The sequence below is a fragment of the Natator depressus genome, chromosome 9 (genome assembly GCF_965152275.1).
Source record: "Natator depressus isolate rNatDep1 chromosome 9, rNatDep2.hap1, whole genome shotgun sequence".
In the NCBI taxonomy this organism is placed as follows: domain Eukaryota; kingdom Metazoa; phylum Chordata; order Testudines; family Cheloniidae; genus Natator; species Natator depressus.
This window is the reverse complement of record NC_134242.1, coordinates 57,637,481-57,656,818: the sequence shown is the minus strand read 5'-3', so window position 1 is coordinate 57,656,818 and position 19,338 is coordinate 57,637,481. Positions and strand designations below refer to the sequence as shown.

The window sequence follows — 19,338 nt, the reverse complement described above, 5'->3', positions numbered from 1 at the left end:
ACTGCAGCACTGCAACCACGTCCTGTGCCCCACACCTCCTGTTGTCGTGGTCAGAGCCAGAACCCTGAAGAGTTGTATCCTGAGTGTAACTGTCAGCCCCCTTCACATACCCATGGTACAACTGCCTGTGGGCTCTCCCTGTTGGGTAGCTCCACACAGGTTAGCGCGATGAACTCCCTGAGCACGCACATACCTGGGTTACGGTAAATCCAAGTTATTGAACACCCGGGGGTACTGTCTGCAGTGAGGGAGTGGCTGGGATTCTCAGAATGCAGCTAAACAAACGAACCCTTCAGAAGCTCACAGGAGTGCTCAGTGCACATCACCAAAGCTCCCCACGTCCTTTCGAGTGCTTTATTTGCTTAGGTTCATTTGCTATATCTCTTCTGGGCCACATTTGCTTAGTTACCCAGCTCCACGCAGAGCTATGTCTCCCTAAGCCGTGAGCGGCCAGTGGTGTGTTCCAGATAATGGCCAGGGAAAGCTTCAATCAGACCGTGGCTGACCAAAATGTAAAGTGGCTCCGCTCAGATGCACAGTTCCACTGGTTTCAGAGTAACAGCCGTGTTAGTCTGTATTCGCAAAAAGAAAAGGAGTATTTGTGGTACCTTAGAGACTAACCAATTTATTTGAGCATAAGCTTTCGTGAGCTACAGCTCACTTCATCGGATGCATACTGTGGAAAATACAGAAGATGTTCTTATACATACAAACCATAAAAAAATGGGTGTTTACCACCACAAAAGGTTTTCTCTCCCCCCACCCCACTCTCCTGCTGGTAATAGCTTATCTAAAGTGATCACTCTCCTTACAATGCGTATGATAATCAAGTTGGGCCATTTCCAGCACAAATCCAGGTTTTCTCCCCACCCCCCCGCCCCCCACAAACCCACTCTCCTGTTGGTAATAGCTTATCTAAAGTGATCACTCTCCTTACAATGTGTATGATAATCAAGGTGGGCCATTTCCAGCACAAATCCAGGGTTTAACAAGAATGTCTGAGGAAGGGTGGGGGGGGCGGTAGGAAAAAACAAGGGGAAATAGGTTACCTTGCATAATGACTTAGCCACTCCCAGTCTCTATTCAAGCCTAAGTTAATTGTATCCAATTTGCAAATGAATTCCAATTCAACAGTCTCCCGCTGGAGTCTGGTTTTGAAGTTTTTCTGTTGTAATATCGCAACTTTCATGTCTGTAATCGCGTGACCAGAGAGATTGAAGTGTTCTCCGACTGGTTTATGAACGTTATAATTCTTGACGTCTGATTTGTGTCCATTTATTCTATTACATAGAGACAGTCCAGTTTGACCAATGTACATGGCAGAGGGGCATTGCTGGCACATGATGGCATATATCACACTGGTAGATGTGCAGGTGAACGAGCCTCTGATCGTGTGGCTGATGTTATTAGGCCCTGTAATGGTGTCCCCTGAATAGATATGTGGACACGGTTGGCAACGGGCTTTGTTGCAAGGATAGGTTCCTGGGTTAGTGGTTCTGTTGTGTGGTATGTGGTTGCTGGTGAGTATTCGCTTCAGGCTGGGGGGCTCTCTGTAGGCAAGGACTGGCCTGTCTCCCAAGATTTGTGAGAGTGTTGGGTCATCCTTCAGGATAGGTTGTAGATCCTTAATAATGCGTTGGAGGGGTTTTAGTGGGGGGCTGAAGGTGACGGCTAGTGGCGTTCTGTTATTTTCTTTGTTAGGCCTGTCCTGTAGTAGGTGACCACTAGTGCCCGCCATGGCCAGTGGGGTGCCTCTCCTGAGACCGCTGTTAAATTGCTTCCCAGAGCAAGAGGCTGGAGCTTCCTCCAGTTTAGAATATTTATGTGATTCATTGCACTGATTTAGCATATGTCCCACGTTACATTCACAAAGCCAATCGGCTCCACGTCAAGCAACAAATGTGAGGAAATGGCAGACTTCAGCTTGCCTCACAGCTTTAATTGCCCGCCCCTTGTGTCTGTGCATCACGGTACAGTTTTTAACTGGGTCTCAGAGTGAGACGTCTCAAGCAACAGTAGCCACACCCACCACTGCCTGCTCTGTCTCGTTACATTTTTTGCCATGAAAACTTACAAAAAATGGATCCTGCGGCTGTTTCTTCTCAGTGACTATTTATAATTGGGAAGGCAAAGGAAAATGAGAATTGCCTCCATTAGCTTCTTTCTGCTTTAAAATTACTGCCTATGTGTCCCGCTTCATGAACACTGTCCTCATCCCCCACAGCCTGTGTCCCCTGTTTCTCTTTCCCCCCTTGTTTCTTATTTATTTTGTCTGTTCTTTTCCTTCCCTTCCTGTTTTGTGCAGCTTTCCAGGTTTGGCTCAGTCAGTTTGAAATATTTTTTTTCAGTTCGGCTCGGATTACTTTCTAAATCACTTGTCCAGCCCACCCCCATCTCCCCAATCACTCCCCACTTTCTAATTTTCTTTTGCTATAGGAGGCCAAGCATGAGAAACACTATATAGAGTAGCAAAAATATACTCCGTACACTACAGTATAAGCTGTAGGAAAGAATAATATTCTTTTAAGTGGCTGCCGTGGCTGGTGCAGGTTGCACTAATCTCTCGCGGTTCAAATCCCCATTCCTGCAATGAGACAGAAATTGAAGTCAGTTGTACCTTCTACATCAGTCTTAGCATCCAAACCCTGTCCAAATGCCGGAGGTCATTGCTACAACTCCAGTGTCCCCCCATTGCTAGGACATGTACTGCTTCCCTGGTGGTAGCAATTCTCACAAAGACCAGGCATAGGTAGTTTAGCCACCTGTTCAGAGCAGGTCCAGATAACACACTGGTTAAAATGCTGGTGGACGCTAGCACTCCTGTCATTGTTACCACAGGGGGAGCTGCATTGGTGGTAGCTCAGAGGACAAGTATTTGAAGAAAAATGTCTGTCTCTCAGGCCTTGTCCAGACTAACAAAAGCCCAGCCTCCACTGGGAGACTGTAAATGTTCATCAGCACTGGATGCTCTTGAGCTGGTGCTGAGAGGTTTTACTACTAGTCTAGACAGGAAGGAGTGGGCTGCGGCCCTGAAGTCTCAAATGCTTTTTGTAGTGGGGCTGAAAAGGGCTTTGTCCTGTTTTAACCAACCCACCTTCAGCACTGATTTCCCTAGAGTGTCCAAGGCTAGAGCAGTGGAGAACTGGTGCTTAGATAGCATGGCAAAGGGTAACAGGCTAAACTGCGAGAGAGGGACAGAGGCCCTTGGCCGTCCTGGTCCCGTGCAGTGTGGGGAGACCACTGAACGCTAGTGGCAGCCCCAGAACAAGTCAAAGCAACAACTCTCTGTTGGAAAGGAGCTAGAATCGCCCTCGCTCTGTCCCGTTGTTGGGCACGAGCTGGGCTTCGCGGAGTCTGCTACTGTTCTGTTCCACATCCCTAGCACAGAGCACTGAGGTGCTGAGGCCCTGGCAGGAGCAGGTACGACATGAGCTGAGTTTGGTGTTGTGCCTAGCACACCTGGCCGGTGGAGTCGGCTGCTGCTGCATGCTGCCACTGCTCAGAAGCCACGCAGGCCTGCAGCAGAAGTTGAGCCCTGTCAGTGCCCTGTACCTCTCTGTGCCTGGCTCAAGCCAGTGGGAAGGGCCCCCCACTTCCTAAGAGCAATGTACTGATTTAGAGGGGGTATAGCCCACCCTTGTCATTCCCTGATTAAATACCTCCCGGCTCTCACCTCTGCTGCCTCTCTCCAATCTCTTTCATGTACTCGTCATGGCCGGTTGTCACGCTGATGTAACTGAGCTTCTGCAGCAGCCTGCAATTGACAGGTGTTGTTACGTGTGCTGTTAGCGATAAAGTCTGGTGATTCATGTCCCTGCCCCTTTCGATGTGCGCCAAAGGGGGCAGGTCAGATTCAAGTCCCTGAATCCCAAATCCACTTGGATGGTTTCAGTTAAAAGGTGTTTGTTTTCTGATTCAGATGTGGCCAGAATCTTAGGAGAGAAGCTGATCTCAGAAACATTTCAACCCTACCACTTGTGAGATTTCACTGTCATTTTAACAGGGTGGGCTAGAGGCCAGCCAGCCAGCCCTGATTCCTGAGAAGGCACACCTGAGCAGCGGTCACTCGATTCCCTTAGAAGAGCAGCAGGAAGCTGCAGAGCGAGGGAGTTTGCAATGCGTAAGCTCCAGCAGAGAAGAGAGGGACTTGAAAACTTTGTGTTAAGTGTTTGTTAATTTAATAACACAGAAGCTGGGAAAGGTCAAAGGGTTTGTGAATTATTGAGGAAATCCCTTGAAGGGGTAAACTGAGGCAAGGCAGGCCACCTGCAGAGCAACCTCTAGCCGTGAGGGGGCAGTGGGGAGGAGGCCAGCCTGGTGACGTTCATATAATCAAGACAAGAGCTTTAGACCTGATGGGGGCTTGACCCTGAACCCTGGCGCTGATGCAGCCTCATACCAAACCTCAAACGCTAGCCCTGAGGATATAGCCGCAACATGAACCTGAGTGGTAGCCTAAACCAAATCCAGCTCGGAATAGCACCTCCCTCGCCGGCCCCTAACTTTCAGCCCTTGGCAGGGCCATGCTGGCAGTGCCATGAACAAGGACCACGCAGGTACAGGGAGCAGCCCAGGCAGTGGATTTCCCCTGTGTACCTGGTATGCTACACAGCACTGACACGGTTAATAGGAAACCTTGTGATTTTATCCGGGTGCTGTTGCACAATAAGATCTTGGACACTAGAAAGTAATGCAGAATACAGAGCAGGGAAAGTATTTTACTCTATGGTTTAAAGCACTATGTAAATTTATGAAAATATTAGTAGTGATCATTAATTATTGACTGATTGTTAACAAAGCTCCCCAGAGCAACCTAGCATCCTTTGTAAAGAGGAATTTAAATCCGGTCTGCTAACAGCGAACACCTCGGTTAGGAGTGACTGACAGTTCCAGAATGCACACGGAAAGGAAAAAAGAAAGAAAGGTACATGCAACAGGTCTGGGATGATGATTTTTTCAATGGCAACTGCCTAGAGGAAATGAAACAGCCACAAATTAGAGTAATTCCAACTCTTCAAAACACACTCACACTCACTCGCTCATGCTCACTAATAAAAAGGGGCTGCCCCCAGCATTACATACCATTCTGTGAACCTGTCGAGCTTGCTGTGGGAATCTGATCCACTGCCCTCTATTCATGAAAACAATCACCATTGAGAAGTTAGATTTTATTTTCTTGCCATGTAACAGCTCTCAAGTCATTAGACAGGAAGGAACAGCTGAGTTACCTGTTGCTCGGCTTGACATGATAGAAGTGTCTCTGCTGCACTTGTTTTCTGTAGTCTGAACTCTGAATCTCAAGTGGAATGTTTTATGGCTCAGGAGCTGAAGACAGCCTCGGGAGCACCTCCCCCTGGGGTTTCATAGTTCCTCCTCTAACTTTCCTCCAGTTGCAAAGGAGCTGTCAGCACGGGACAGGTGTGCTCCTTCTCAGTGAACTGCATAGGGAAATGAAGGCAAATACGCTGATTTTCACTTCTTCTCCTTTCTCTTCCCCCATACACCCCACCAAACGTGCTGCCCTTCCCCCCACCACACCCACTAGCCTTCCTGCATCCCATCCCTCCAAAATGACACAACCCAACCCTCTCTTCCCACAGCCAGTTCCTATTCTGCCTTCCCACAGCGGCTTGTGGTTCAGTCCCTTAGCCCTGGGTCGCTGTCTCCTGGGTGCTGGCCAAAGATGACACTGAACTAGCAGCTGGAAGGCAGCTTACATGGGGAATGTGTATGGAGTGAGAAGGAGAACTTCGGAGAGCAAAGAAGTAAGGTGAGGCAGGAGCCCTTCCAGGTCAGGGTCCCCCACCCCTTGTTGTGGCTTTTTTAGAAACACTCCGGGGCCACTGTGCTCACATCTTGGGGGAGTAATCTGGCCCCTGGACTCTAGTTCCAGACTCTTGGATTCTTGGGTTCTTTATAAACAATATAAATAACGAGTCATTGGGCCAGAGAGAGAGAATGACTCTGTTGCCTAGTGGTTATGGCACCCACTGGGCGGTCAGGGGGACCCAGGGTCCAACCCCCTGCTCCAATGACTAATTCTTTAGATGCAGCAGGAGAGATTGACAGGGCCTCACCCCAGAGTCTCCCATCGCCCAGTGGTTAGAGCACTCTCCTGAGAGGATTTGAGCAGGGGTCTGCCACATCCCTGGCGAGTGCGCTACCCATGAGGCTAACAGTTTTAAGGGAGGCTGCGGTAGCAACCTCTGCCCAGCCAGACTTTGAATGGGACCCAATCCAGCGGGCAGCCTCGGGGCACACCCACTGGCCCAGGCCCTAACAAGACTGATCTTCCCCCAATGTGTGCATTGCTCTCAGGCGTAGACAGGAGATAGGCATCAGGATGCCCAGAGGGAGGCAGCAGTACATGTGCTCCGAGGCAGAAATTGAGGCACCGAGGGAATTCGGGCACCTACAGAGTTCAGCAGGAGTTTTGTGAACTCCAGAGGAGCCTAAAACCAGGACGTAGGCACTGAAATCTGGGCTTTGAGCACCCGAGTCCCTTTGTGAATCTAGGCCTTCCTCCTACTGTACCTCACTGCCCCACCTGGAAAATGAGACACAGCATGTCCCCACCTCCCAGGCATGTGTGAAGAGTTGACAGCCATAAGATGCTCGGATATGATGTTCCTGGTGCCACACAAGTATCTTAGCTAGGTCGGGTCTCACCAGGGTGCCCTGCCCACATTTCAGATGTACTTTCGGAGCGCCAGCCTCAGCATCCCTGCTGGGTGAAAGCCAGAAGGCAGAGGCTATTTCTAAGCTGCACAGGGCACCATCCACAAAGGGCTTTCAAGCTAAAGAAAAATGGCTTGAACTGAACCAAAAACCACCTGGGAATTATTTAAGCTCAGTACCAATGTGGGCACAAGAACAAATGGATTTAAACTGGCCATCAGGAAGTTTAGGCTTGAAATTAGACGAAGGTTTCTAACCATCAGAGGAGAGAAGTTCTGGAACAGCCTTCCAAGGGAAGCAGTGGGGGCAAAAGACCTATCTGGCTTCAAGATTAAACTCAATAGTTTCTGGAGGAGAAGGTATGGTGGGATAATATGATTTTGGCAATTAATTGATCTTTAACTATTCATGGTAAATAGGCCCAATGGCCTGTGATGGGATGTTAGATGGGGTGGGATCTGAGTTACTACAGAGAATTCTTTCCTGGGTATCTGGCTGGTGAATCTTGCCCACATGCTCAGGGTTCAGCTGATCGCCATATTTGGGGTCGGGAAGGAATTTTCCTCCAGGGCAGATTGGAAGAGGTCCTGGGGGTTTTTCGCCTTCCTCTGCAGCATGGGGCACAGGTCACTTGCTGGAGGATTCTCTGTACCTTGAAGTCTTTGGACCATGATTTGGGGACTTCGGTGGCTCGGATGTGGGTGGGGGGTTTGTTGGAGGGGTGGGTGGGTGGGGTTTGGTGGCCTGCGTTGTGCAGGGGGTCAGACTAGATGACATTAATATCTATGAATCTACAGGAATATGTATTTGTGTAGCTCCTACAGGCTCCAGCTCAGATTGGGGCACTACCATGGTCGACACTCCATATACCCATAATAAGGCCAGTCCCTGCCCCAAACAGCTTACAATGAGAAAGACAAAAGGCTGGTACTAGAATGGTCTCGTGTGATAGATGGGGACCTGAGGCACAGACATTAAGTGATTTGTCCAAGTTCACACACAGTCTGTCTCAGAGCTGAGAACCTAACCCAGCTCTTTTGCCTTAGCCACAAGTCCAGCCTTTCTCTCTGTTGCCTGTTAGGGCTCTGCACTGAAACCCAAAGCCAGGCTTGTGGCTGAGTCTCTTTGTAACACCAAATCCTTTCTGCTGTTCATGGGACCCTCCAGTTTGTTAACCTGGGTCCAAGGCTCTCTCAAGCTTTCAGAGGTGCATCTGGCTTGTTCCTCTGTCTGCCATGGCAGGTGAGGAGGGCAGGTCTGGTCTGAGCCTGCCAACATCCTATGGGAAGAATTCTGTTTTCATTGCTTTACAATTTCTGCTTGTTTTGTTTCCTATTGTTTAGTCCTCCAGAATTTCAGATATTCTCTCTCCTGAGGCAGTTACAGGGACATCCTACAAATCCTCCTCCTATTGTTATTGGGTCCAAACTGTTGACTGCTTACAGAGGTGTTCAAGGCTGATTCCCCACTCTGGCAAGAAAGAAAGAAAACCTCCCTGGCTTTGCAGGCTGCCAAAAGAAAAAATGTGCCCTTTAAAATCCTGAGATCTGTGCCTCTGGTTCAAAATGATCCCATCGCTCTGCCACCATATCAAGGCTGATTCCCCATTCTGACACTTTGAGTGCAGAAGGTGGGGGCCCGCAAGGACTCTAAAAATTAACACTTGCCATTCCAGCCTGCTATTAAACTCCAAAGGTTACAGCTTTTCTCTGCCACCACCCACTTTCTTCCAGCAACTCACGGAAGTTACTAGATCGCAGGCCCTGGCTCTCATGGGAGACTTCAATCACCCTGATATCTGCTGGGAGAGCAACACAGCGGTGCACAGACAATCCAGGAAGTTTTTGGAAAGTGTAGGGGACAGTTTCTTGGTGCAAGTGCTGGAGGAACCAACGAGGGGCAGAGCTCTTCTTGACCTGCTGCTCACAAACAGGGAAGAATTAGTAGGGGAAGCAAAAGTGGATGGGAACCTGGGAGGCAGTGACCATGAGATGGTCGAGTTCAGGATCCTGACACAGGGAAGAAAGGAGAGCAGCAGAGTACGGACCCTGGACTTCAGAAAAGCAGACTTTGACTCCCTCAGGGAACTGATGGGCAGGATCCCCTGGGAGAATAACATGACGGGGAAAGGAGTCCAGGAGAGTTGGCTGTATTTTAAAGAATCCTTATTGAGGCTACAGGGACAAACCATCCCGATGTGTAGAAAGAATAGTAAATATGGCAGGCGACCAGCTTGGCTTAACAGTGAAATTCTTGCTGATCTTAAACACAAAAAAGAAGCTTACAAGAAGTGAAAGATTGGACAAATGACCAGGGAAGAGTATAAAAATATTGCTCGGGGATGCAGGAGTGAAATCAGGAAGGCCAGATCACACCTGGAGTTGCAGCTAGCAAGAGATGTTAAGAGTAACAAGAAGGGTTTCTTCAGGTATGTTAGGAACAAGAAGAAAGTCAAGGAAAGCATGGGCCCCTTACTGAATGAGGGAGGCAACCTAGTGACAGAGGTTGTGGAAAAACCTAATGTACTCAATGCTTTTTTTGCCTCTGTCTTCACGAACAAGGTCAGCTCATAGACTACTGCACTGGGCAGCACAGCATGGGGAGGAGGTGACCCGCCCTCTGTGGAGAAAGAAGTGGTTCGGGACAATTTAGAAAAGTTGGACGAGCACAAGTCCATGGGGCCGGATGCGCTGCATCCGAGGGTGCTAAAGGAGTTGGCGGATCTGATTGCAGAGCCATTGGCCATTATCTTTGAAAACTCATGGCGATCGGGGGAAGTCCTGGACAACTGGAAAAAGGCTAATGTAGTGCCCATCTTTAAAAAAGGGAAGAAGGAGGATCCTGGGAACTACAGGCCAGTCAGCCTCAGTCCCTGGAAAAATCATGGAGCAGGTCCTCAAGGGATGAATTCTGAAGCACTTAGAATCATAGAATATCAGGGTTGGAAGGGACCTCAGGAGGTCATCTAGTCCAACCCCTGCTCAAAGCAGGACCAATCCCCAATTAAATCATCCCAGCCAGGGCTTTGTCAAGCCTGACCTTAAAAATATCTAACGAAGGAGATTCCACCACCTCCCTAGGTAACGCATTCCAGTGTTTCACCACCCTCCTAGTGAAAAAGTTTTTCCTAATATCCAACCTAAACCTCCCCCACTGCAACTTGAGACCATTACTCCTTGTCCTGTCCTCTTCTACCACTGAGAATAGTCTAGAACCATCCTCTTTGGAACCACCTCTCAGGTAGTTGAAAGCAGCTATCAAATCCCCCCTCATTCTTCTCTTCTGCAGACTAAACAATCCCAGTTCCCTCAGCCTCTCCTCATAAGTCATGTGTTCCAGACCCCTAATCATTTTTGTTGCCCTTCACTGGACTCTCTCCAATTTATTTATTTATCCTTTGTGCCCTTGTTGTCAAGAAGGCCAATGGCATTTTGGGATGTATAAGTAGGGGCATTGCCAGCAGATCGAGGGACGTGATCGTTCCCCTCTATTCGACATTGGTGAGGCCTCATCTGGAGTACTGTGTCCAGTTTTGGGCCCCACACTACAAGAAGGATGTGGAAAAATTGGAAAGAGTCCAGTGGAGGGCAACAAAAATGATTAGGGGACTGGAACACATGACTTTTGAGGACTAGATGACCTCCTGAGGTCCCTTCCAACCCTGATATTCTGTGATTCTATGAAATGCAAAACCCCCTTGAGAACCCAGGAAGGCGCACTTGGGAATTTCTTCCTTTGGAGCCCTTTTACCACCACCACCTCTCATCCGGGAAAGAGCTGAGAAGAAAAACAAAGGAAATCAGCTGTTGCCACCAGCTAATTAAACAACATGCACAAACCTCTTAGGACACAAAAATCCAATTTTGTTCTTAAAAAAGACAAATTTTATTAATTAAAAAAAAAGAAAATAAATTTGGGACTTAGGCTTTTTCTAGATTAAAGAAAAACAGTTACAAGGATTAAGGATCAAGAATAGCTCTTTTGAGGTCCATCTTAAAGGTTACAAACAAACCAAAAGCACCTGGGGTTAGCACAGAGGAATCCACAAGCCATAAAGAAATAAAAGGGATCAACCTTATCACGTCTTCCGAAACATTTCCTGATCTACTTACATATTTGGAGTTTTAGATGAGTAGTTTTTAGGTATGATACTGATAATTTTTTATACCTGGCCCAAGCTTCTCACAGCATAACTGCTCCCTGTCTGCCTCTCCCCGAGAGCAATGACAGACAGACAAAAGGGGAGTCTTGTTTTAATTTTAAAAAGTTCTAGCCTTCCCATTGGCTCTTTTGGCCAGGTGCCCACTCACTTCCTTTTACCTATGCATAGAAGTGAAACTTTTTAACCCTTTACAGGTAGAGCAATTAGAGAACAGCTACTAAGAGGGATTTTATAGCTACTGGCTGGATGGGTGTCCATAGAAGGGAGCTATCCCCCCACTTCATTTGTCACGCCCCCCAAATCACAGATGGTGTTGGCCAGCTTGGTTCAGGTCAGGTCAACACCGGCTGGGATTTCTTCCTGGAGGTTTAGGAAAACAGAGTTAATACGATACATGCACCTCTAATTTTACTAATAATTACATGAAGAACTAAACAGTATTTTTAGTTATAAAAATAAGAACTGGGCAGTTTGGGTCCAAACTGCTGACGCTTACAGAGGTGATAATGCAGCGTTAAGGGCAATTATTGTAGCATACAGGAGTGATTGTGCTCAGGAATTCCTCTCAGCCTTTCTTCCCCTTCCTTTCTTCCTCACCTCTTGGTAAACAGATCAGGCTGCTTGAAGCCCAGAATCGCAAGGAGTATTTGCTCTGGGTGTGCAGAAGGGCAGGACACTGGGCAGCTGGAGAGAGGCACTTGGGTTCCTGCTCTGATTTAACCCCTTCTGATGAAGAGTCCATGCTTTCCTCCTGTTGTCTTTTGCTCTTCGCCTGACATACATGGTATGAAGGAGCCATCTGGGCATAGTGAAGTGCAAATCACCCCATGTACTAAACATACATAACATGCCAGGCCTAGCTACTTATATACCCTGCTGGTCTGGCAGGGTCCAAGTGGCTTCTGAAACCTAGCCCATGGGGGCCACTAGAAGGCTCACAAACTTTTTAAAGGGATACGACCCAATTCTTATACGCTACACCTTCGTTGCAAACTTCCCTTCCCTCCCTTCAAAATTCCAGCAAGAAATCAGAGAAGGAGCATAGACCTACGGTTCTTTCGGGATTCGAGTCTGGAAGCCTTCCTAAACTCTTGCCGTAGCTGCCTCTGCCCTCATTTCATTTGCTCATTGTGGGCCTGATTCTGCCACCCTTGCTGCCCTAAGTGCCATACTATGCAGTTAGTCCCATTGATTACAGTAAAATATGCAACTACGGTTTGAGAGTCCAACTCTACTTGTCTGTCCTGGAATCTCTCTGTAGCAGAGATCTGCTGGGCTCAGGAAAGTCACTGCTTCTAGGGCAGTGAAGGATTTGACTTGAGTATAACCACGGATCTGGCAGGATACCACACAAAGGACAAACCTCTCCCTAAGGCCTCGTCTACACTAAACAGTTTTGTCGACAAAAGTCAGCTCTTGTTGACAAAACAGTGGAGGTGTATAGCCTGAAATGCTCCTCCTGCTGATGTAACTCTCCTGCTATGCCAACATAATAAAACCACCTCAGCGAGAGGCATAGGGCTTATGTCGGTGTAGTTAGGGTGATGCAGTGTGTGTGTAGACACTGCATCGCTTACATCATGGCTCTGCCGAGCCATGAAATTGACAAGAAAGCCAGCTCCCAAGCTGGGCTGCTTCCTGGTCTTTGCTCCAAGTTGGGCTGCCACCCAGGCTCCCAGCTTGGGCTGCTGCCAGGGCTCCCCACTCCGCCCTGTTGCCCCTCAAGGTCCTGTCTCCCTACTCCCCTTTGGGAGCTCGGCAGCCAACAGGACTCTGGGTGTGGCTTTCCCCATCAGAAGCCCCAGGCAGCTTCTCTCGCTACTCCCAGCATGGAGTGAGGAAGCAAGAAACAGGGGACAGCTGGGCTCCTGGTCAATCTCTCAGGTGTAGGATGGGCTCTCCCTCCCCTGCACTCACTGTCTGTATAGGAAGGTAGCAGCACAAGGGAAGAGCAATCTACACAGGCAGCTACTTCCTGTGCTGAGCCCCCATCACAGTGGTGGATGGATGTGTGGATATAGATCCAAATTCCCTATAGTTTGGGGGTGTTTGACTCCAGGGTTTAGTTCTGGCATAGGAACATAAAAATGACTCATGTGGCAGTCAATCAGATTCAACTCTGGACTTTCGTCAACTCCTGTCATTTGCTTGGGTCCTTGGTAAGCCAGGGTGAAGTTGAGGCTATTGTAAAGAAGGCTGCATCTAGGACAGAGTATGTTGTTTTGTGGGTTTAAGGTAATAAAGTAATATTCTCTCTGCTATATAAAACTTCAGAACCACAAATTCAGAATGACGAAGGTTAACTCACTTAAGAAACAAAGTCTGAGTTTTATTGTTGATTTAAAGGGCTTTGCATTTCCAGTTGAGGTTTAAAACAGCTGACATTACTAGAACACGTGCAGGTGTCTCGCAGTCAGCTATGGCAGCCAGGTTTCTTCTGCTGTTCCTCCTAGCACCTCTCCAGCACACAGGCCCTGATTCAATAATGGCAATCCTGTCCTGCACATGCTTGCGTCCCACTGAAGTCAAGGTGTAGGTGTAGGATGGGTTCTCCCTCCCCTGCACTCACTGTCAGTATAGGAAGGTAGCAGCACAAGGGAAGAACAATCTACGCAGGGCAGCTACTCCCCGTGCTGAGCCCCTATCACAGTGGTGGATGGATGTGTGGATATAGATCCAAATTCCCTATAGTTTGGGGGTGTTTGACTCCAGGGTTTAGTTCTGGCCCCCCTCTACTGGTTCCACCATCATTCTCAGTCATTCACTGCCTGATTGACTAGTTATGGGACAGAGCATTGTGACTGCTCCAGTTGTCACTAGCTGTCCCCCTAGGCCTTGTTGAACTTCAGACAGGTGGACATGGGCAGCGGGTATAATAGGCCAGGAGAGGGTAAGACTCCCCATACGCCACCGCTGCTGCCCCGCCGCCAGACACCTGGGCCTTGGTGGCCATGCCTGGGCTCCACCTCTTCCCCTCCCTGCTCTACCCGTTCCCTGAGGCCCCACCGCCTGCCGCTGCCTGGTGAATCCCTCCTCACTTCTCTACTCCATTCCATCCCCGCTCCCTGCAAGACCCCCCACCCGTATCCCTCCTCTCCTCCACCACCATCCCCCGTGAGACCCCTCCTCCCGCTACATCCCTCCTCATGGCCCCACCCCTGTGGGGGAGGGGAGCAGGGCTGGAGCACCCACGTGGAAAAAATGGTGGGGGCTGAGAACCCACTGGCAGCCAGCTCATCTCCCCACCCCCCAGAGCCTCCTGCCTGCTTGCAGTGCCGCCAATCAGCACCTCCTCCTCCCTCCCAGCTCCTCCTACCTGCCGCGATCAGCTGTTCCACGGTGTGCAGGAGGCACTGGGAGGGAGGGGGAGGAATGGGAATGGGGCGCACGCGGGGGGTGGGGTGGAAAGAGGTGGGGCAGGGCAGAGTGGAGATGGAAAGAGGCAGGGTGGGGGTGGAGCCTTGGGGGGAGGGGTGGAGCGGGGGCAGGGCGACGCAGGGCAGGGGAGGCTTGGAGGAAGGGGTGGATTTGGGGATGGGCCTGGGGCAGAGCCCGGGGTTGAGCAACCCCCTGGCATTTTAGAAAGTCAGCACCACTTGCAGGCGGTGAGGGCCTCGTGGAGGAGCGGGGAGGAGAGGAGGGACGTGGAGAGCAGTGGGGAGGGGGCCGATTGGGGAGGGAGTGGGGCCTGGGGCGGAGTGGGGTGGAGTGTGGGTGGGGCCACTGGCAGAAAAGGTAAGACCGGGAGCTAGCCTCCTCCAGGGAAAGCTTTGCCCACTGCCCGGGCATGTGGAGTTGTGCTCAGTGTGAGGGGACTTATTGGCCAAGAATGATGTGATTTGGCATTTCCTGATATGTGCCCCAGAAATGCCACTTGTGTGATATTTTGTCAGGTTCTTTTTAAAAGTAAATAAGAAATAACATTCTCTGACCATTCCCTCTCCTTAACACGGAAATCATATCTAAGTGGCTGCTATAAATATGTTGTGTAGAAATTCCTCAGCCTCAGCTGAGTCTGAATAAACAGACTAAAGATTCCTCCTTTTTTATCAACAAGAAAGTGAAACCAGTCCCAGACTAACCTACAGTGTTGGCTTTTAGCATCTCAGCAAGTTGCAAAGTTCATGGTCTCGTAAAGAGTTCAGTTCTTGTGCAAGACAAGAAAAAACATTTCTGAACCATGTTTAGAACCTTAGATTAGAAATACAATAAAAGCATATGCAAAAACCTACATTAATGCAATTTGTACATCTGAATTCAGAGCTATCTTCGAGACACCACTGACTTCCTGAGGAAACTACAATCCATCGGTGATCTTCCTGAAAACACCATCCTAGCCACTATGGATGTAGAAGCCCTCTACACCAACATTCCACACAAAGATGGACTACAAGCCGTCAGGAACAGTATCCCCGATAATGTCACGGCAAACCTGGTGGCTGAATTTTGTGACTTTGTCCTTACCCATAACTATTTCACATTTGGGGAAAATGTATACCTTCAAATCAGTGGCACTGCTATGGGTACCCGCATGGCCCCACAATATGCCAACATTTTTATGGCTGACTTAGAACAACGGTTCCTCAGCTCTCGTCCCCTAATGCCCCTACTCTACTTGCGCTACATTGATGACATCTTCATCATCTGGACCCATGGAAAAGAAGCCCTTGAGGAATTCCACCATGATTTCAACAATTTCCATCCCACCATCAACCTCAGCCTGGACCAGTCCACACAATAGATCCACTTCCTGGACACTACAGTGCTAATAAGCGATGGTCACATAAACACCACCCCATACCGGAAACCTACAGACCGCTATTCCTACCTACATGCCTCCAGCTTTCACCCAGACCACACCACACGATCCATTGTCTACAGCCAAGCTCTACGATACAACCGCATTTGCTCCAACCCCTCAGACAGAGACAAACACCTACAAGATTTCTATCAAGCGTTCTTACAACTACAATACCCACCTGGTGAAGTGAAGAAACAGATTGACAGAGCCAGAAGAGTACCCAGAAGTCACCTACTACAGGACAGGCCTAACAAAGAAAATAACAGAACACCACTAGCCATCACCTTCAGCCCCCAACTAAAAGCTCTCCAACGCATCATCAAGGATCTACAACCTATCCTGAAGGACGACCCATCACTCTCACAGATCTTGGGAGACAGGCCAGTCCTTGCTTACAGACAGCCCCCCAACCTGAAGCAAATACTCTCCAGCAACCACACACCACACAACAGAACCACTAACCCAGGAACCTATCCTTGCAACAAAGCCCGTTGCCAACTGTGTCCACATATCTATTCAGGGGACACCATCATAGGGCCTAATCACATCAGCCACACTATCAGAGGCTCGTTCACCTGCACATCTACCAATGTGATATGTGCCAGCAATGCCCCTCTGCCATATACATTGGCCAAACTGGACAGTCTCTACATAAAAGAATCAATGGACAAAAATCAGACGTCAAGAATTATAACATTCAAAAACCAGTCGGAGAACACTTCAATCTCTCTGGTCACTCGATTTCTGATCTCAAAGTGACTATCCTTCAACAAAAAAACTTCAAAAACAGACTCCAACGAGAGACTGCTGAATTGGAATTAATTTGCAAACTGGATACAATTAACTTAGGCTTGAATAGAGACTGGGAGTGGATGGGTTATTACACAAAGTAAAACTATTTCCCCATGTTTATTTCCCCACCCCCCCACCCCCACTGTTCCTCAGACGTTCTTGTCAACTGCTGGAAATGGCCCACCTTGATTATCACTACAAAAGTCTTCCCCTCCCCCCCCCCCCCGCTCTTCTGCTGGTAATAGCTCACCTTAAGTGATCACTCTGGTTACAGTGTGTATGGTAACACCCATTGTTTCATGTTCTCTATGTATATAAATCTCCACGCTGTATTTTCCACTGAATGCATCCGATGAAGTGAGCTGTAGCTCACGAAAGCTTATGTTCAAATAAATTTGTTAGTCTCTAAGGTGCCACAAGTACTCCTTTTCTTTTTGCAAATACAGACTAACACAGCTGATACTCTGAAACCTGAATTCACAGTATTATTATTATTTATTATTATTATAGCATTATTAGAAGCCTCATCACGTTCCCATTGTAATCAATGGGAGTTTTGGTTTTGGCCACAATGAAAAGCACCGAAGTGAAAATATGTACAACCATGGGATTTAGGGTGTTTGTCACCCCCTCATCCCCTGGACAAACCTGAGTCTCCATCGATTTGCACAACCCTGTGGAGATAACACAAAAGGTAACAGCTATGTAAAAAGGAACAGCTCCTTTGTGTCATTGTAATTGGCAAATGGTTTGTCACATTGCTGAGTGTTGTGTCATTTTTTAAACAAAAGGCCCTATTGTAATGCATAAGTCCAAGGGGGACTCATTGGACCAGATTTTCAGCTGATACACACGGCACAGCCCTAGTGAGTGCAATCAATGGAGCTATGCTCATTTGCACCAATTTATGGTCTGTCCCATTATTCCGAATCACCTGACACGAGAGAAATTAAAATCTGAGCACCTCATTATCCTCTCACTTATTTCAGTGTAAACCAGGCGTAACTCCAGGAAAGTTAATATAGCTACCCCAGTGTGAGGGGAGAGTTAGGGCTTGGCTACACTTGCGAGTTAGAGCATGTTAAAGTAGCCCCGAGTGTCCTAACTCACGACGCGTTCACATTGGCAAGGCACGTTGAGTGCCCGGACTCCGCGGCTGGAGCGCTCCTGGTAATCCTCCTTGAAGTGAGGCATAACGCTTGCTGCACCCTGGCTGGAGTGCCGTGGCACCAGAGTGGATGCCCTGGTCTATTAATACACTCTGATCGGCCTCCAGAAGTGTCCCACAGTGCCTGTTCTAGTCACTCTGGTCATCACTTTGAACTCTATGCCCTGCCCTCAGGTGACCAGAGAACCATCAGACCCGCCCTTTAAATTCTCTGGGAATTTCACAAAGCTTTCAATGAGAGTTGAGTGACTCCTTACCTTTGGAGCAGTTATGCAAGCACCATGAAGGGATAATTCATTTACCTCGAGCTATGGAAAGTAAACGTATCAACGTTGTTTGACACGTTACAAGTGCATAGCACATTATTGGTATTTCTGGGTGTGATTTTTCTTTTGGGCAATAGCTGGTCTTCCTGAAATTGAGGGACAGAAAACAACAGCTGGGGACAGAAGAAGGCAAAACTTCATCTGCCAGTTTGTTCCCAGGGGTCGGCAATGTGTCCGTACATGGACACAAGTGTCCGTGGTAAAGATGTTGAGGTCCATGGGGGCGCTCACCTTGGGAGGCTCCCCACAAGTGGCTCTCCATCCCTGCTGTTGCTGGCGGAGGCATGGCCAGGTGGCTCGGCAGGCTGCCTCTGTCCCCCGTCCCTGAGCGCTGACTCTGCAGCTCCCAGCCTATTGGCGGTAGTGGCAGTGGCTGTGAGCCCCCAGGCCCTTTTAAATTGCCACAGGGCTCCTAGGCGCGTGCCCCATAGCTACCCATAGTCAGCGAGAATGGGGTGCAGCAGCAGTGCCCGCGCCTAGCACCGCCCCGCAGAGCCCTGCCCTTTCCTGGTAAATCAGGGGGTTGGGAACATGGAGAGGGGAGAGGGCCTCTTGGCTGTGCCAAGATCCAGCCTTCCCCAATGCTCCCCTTTGGGGTTCGCTCTCCTGCAGGCTGGCCTGGGATCTCATGGCAGTGCACGGAGCTGATCTCGCAGAGGGGTCTTTCCTTATGCCTGGCCAGGCCCTGTTTGCGTTAAAATCCCCCTCCGCATTTAAATAGCACCAGCCAAATATTTCATGCAGTTCTCAGAGGTGTTGAGACTGTGTCTATCTCCACTTCCCCAGGGAGTAGCGAGGAGCTGGCTGCACCTTTGAAGAGGCACTTTGAAATGAGAACTGGGCTGCTTGGGTTTATCTGCATGTGAATTGCTGTGAATCAAGGCAATCAACTGGGGACACTGTCCCTTTATGAGCTCACAAGGGGTTCATCCCCCAAACCAAGGGGAGACCCCATTGCCAAGGCCATCTGTACCCATACGCAAAGTATGCAGCTGCGTAGGGCACCAGGAAATGTGGAGCACTAAATTTCCTAGTGCCCTGCGCAGCTGCTCCAGCCCCTGCTCCACCTCTTCCCCATGGCCCCTGCCCCTGCTCTGCCCTAGCCCCGCCTCTTCCCACCCCAGCCCTACCCCCACGCCCCTGAGGAGTACAGCAAGGGTGGGCCTGCACTCACCGGTGGCGGGAAGTTCAGCGTCCTGGCCCCAGCCTCGCCGCCAGTGAGTACTGGGGGATGGTTCCCTCCAGCCCCCCAAGCCAGCCCTGTCCCCTCACAGACGCCTGGGGCCACACACACACACACCGCGGGGGGGGGGGGCTGCGTAGGGCCCCAGAATAACTAGGGACGGCCCTGCCCATTGCACTGCCTGGTTTCCACTCCAAGGCCTTGCAGGCGGCTCTGAATCAACCCCCT

The 19,338-nt window shown here is 49.3% G+C and overlaps 1 long non-coding RNA gene across 1 annotated transcript; it reads right to left on the bottom strand.

Annotated features, from left to right (window-relative positions):
- Positions 1 to 933: 933 nt before the first annotated feature.
- On the bottom strand, positions 934 to 5,386 carry LOC141993506 (uncharacterized). Its single transcript, XR_012640876.1, has 4 exons — positions 5,229 to 5,386; positions 5,083 to 5,131; positions 3,674 to 3,754; positions 934 to 2,584 (listed from the first exon to the last, which is right to left on the bottom strand). It is a non-coding gene; the product is annotated as an uncharacterized LOC141993506 (long non-coding RNA).
- Positions 5,387 to 19,338: the final 13,952 nt, after the last annotated feature.